General features: G+C 35.8%; 1 pseudogene; it reads right to left on the reverse strand.

The window, feature by feature from the left end:
- LOC142794416 (large subunit ribosomal RNA) overlaps nt 1-2500 on the reverse strand; it is an 8744-nt pseudogene that overhangs the window by 2851 nt on the left and 3393 nt on the right.

A 2500-nucleotide genomic window follows, 5' to 3' on the forward strand; every position in this document is an offset into this window, starting at 1 on the left:
AAATGCCGCTCCTGTTTCTTTTTCTTTCTTTGATCCGTCTGTGTATATTTTGAAGTCTGCTTCTTCCTCTGTTGTTCCAAAGGGTATGCTAACTTTATTTGCTGGATGATCTTGCCATTGGTCGTGTTTCTTCATTATTTCGTTTTCGGTGTATACTTTCTGTTGCCATGTGAAGTTCTTTCCTTTCTTAAGTATGTAGTGTAATTCGTTTTCTTTTTCGATTGTCAAATGGAGAGGTGGAATGTTTGCTAATATGTTGAGTGAAAGATTTGATGTTGTTTTGAATGATTTAGTTATTAATAATAAAGGTAATCTTTGGATTGATTTCAGTTTTTTAATAAAAATGGTTTTTCGGCTATACCATGCTGGGGAGGCGTATGTAACCATTCGTTCTATACCCCTTTTATATATTAACTGTAGTGTGTTTCTATTTGTATGTTTGTCGTCTTTTATTGTACGACTTAAATTATACGTGACTTCGTCTACTTTTCTTTTTAAGTATTTTAGATGTGGGAGGAATGTTAGTTTTGTGTCCAAGACCACCCCTAGAATTTTCATTTCGTTAACCATTTTGATTTTATCCTGTCCGATTTTTATTTGGGGTTGATGGCTAATGTACTGCTTTCCGATTATCATATATTCCGATTTTTCCTTATTCAGGGTTATTCCTTTTTGATGTGCCCACTGATTTATTAGTGTTAGTGCCTTCGTAGCTTTTTCCTCCACCTCTTTTCTTGAGCGGAACTTTATGTGTAACACCACGTCGTCCGCAAAGGCTTGGATGTGTACTCCTTCTTGAAGCTGAGTTTCTAATAGGTCGCCTATTGTTATATTCCAACAGAGTGGGCTTAAAGGTGACCCCTGTGGGGAACCTGAAGTTAGTGTTTTCTTAATTTTTACTCCATCTGTTTCATAGATTATTTTCCTGTTCCGTAGAATATTGTCCGCCAGTTTTATTAGGTTGTTGGGACACTTATATTCTTCTAATTTCTGAATAACTACTTCGGGTTTTATAGAATTGAATGCGTTTTTAATATCTAGTGCTATTAGCATGCTGTTTAGCTTATCAATTTTCGCTTGGTTTATTCGTTTGATTATTTCTTCCAATGCCGTGGTTGTTGATGTCCCATGGGTAAATCCAAATTGTTTTTTGTTAAAATGGTGATTTTTAAACAAGAAATAATAGATTCTATCTTTTATGAGCTTTTCTAATATTTTTCCCAAAATCGAGTTAATAGCTATTGGGCGATATTTGTTTTCCTCGGATTTGTCCTCTCCGTTCCCTTTTGGAATCAATATAATTTTAGATTCTTTCCATCTTTGAGGAAAATGTCCGTGCTTTAAGCATGCATTAAAAAGATTGACAAAGAAAGTCTTATGCCTTTCATACATCACTTGTATGAGGTTAGTTTTTAGGTTGTCTGGTCCGGGGGTTACATCTTTCCTCAGATTTTTTACTATCTGCGTTACTTCAATCTCTGTAAATGGGAGGTCATCACTGGGTAAATTTCTTTCTCTCATTTCTGCTCCCGATGTCCAATTTCCTCCCTGTTTGTTATTGTTTATTGTGTCGTTGCTTGATTGTATTTGACTGTGTCCTGGCTCGTCATTTTCCATGCAGTTAGGGTATAAATTTCCTAGAATGTGTTCTATTGTTTCCTGAAGAGTCTTTGTGACTTCTCCATTTTCTTTTGTGATGCTTCTAAACATAACCTTGGTTTTCATCTTATTTCGTGCAATTTTATACGGTAGGATGAATGGATTTTTCGTAGCCTTAGTACATAGAGTTTTCCAACTGTTGTTTTTAGCTTGTTCTATCATGTTGTTATACGTGTCATGTTCTTTATAGTATTCCTTTTTGTATTGTTCTCTGATATCCCCTTTCGCCTTTTGATACCTCCTTCGTAGTGCTCTGACTCTCTTCCTTTCAATTTCTAGGTCTCTTGACCACCAAGTATTCGGTTTTTGTTTAGAAGGTTTTTTCTTTTTACTGAATTCCTTCTTAAGTTTCTCGATTTTCTCGTGTAGCGTATTCACTATTTCTTCAATACTTTCCTTCGTGTTTATTTTCCCCTGGACTTCCTCAAACCAGGGATCAATTTGCAACTTTTCCATGACTTTTGTTTGCCCTTTTAACGTTAGGCCATATTCCTCTGGAAGTTCTTCATTTTTAATAACAACTTTAATGTATCTGTGATCGCTGTGATTATAGGTTTTAAGTACTTCCCAGCTTTTAATATCCTGGTTTAGGTTTGCGTCACATATGGTGAGGTCAATCCAACCCCTCGCCCTACTTGTTTTAAATGTCGGAGGTGATTCTTTGGCATTTAATAATGTCAGGTTGTGTAATACTGTGAATTCTAATACTTTTTCACCTTTCTCATCCGTCTCCGTGCTTCCCCAAATTTGATGTTTTGAGTTGAAGTCACCCATTATTATCGTGTTAATGTCTATAAATTTCTGTAAAATGTTTCCTATTGCTGACATTGCCAGCTCGACG

The sequence above is a fragment of the Rhipicephalus microplus genome, unplaced genomic scaffold, assembly GCF_043290135.1.
Source record: "Rhipicephalus microplus isolate Deutch F79 unplaced genomic scaffold, USDA_Rmic scaffold_419, whole genome shotgun sequence".
NCBI lineage: Eukaryota > Metazoa > Arthropoda > Arachnida > Ixodida > Ixodidae > Rhipicephalus > Rhipicephalus microplus.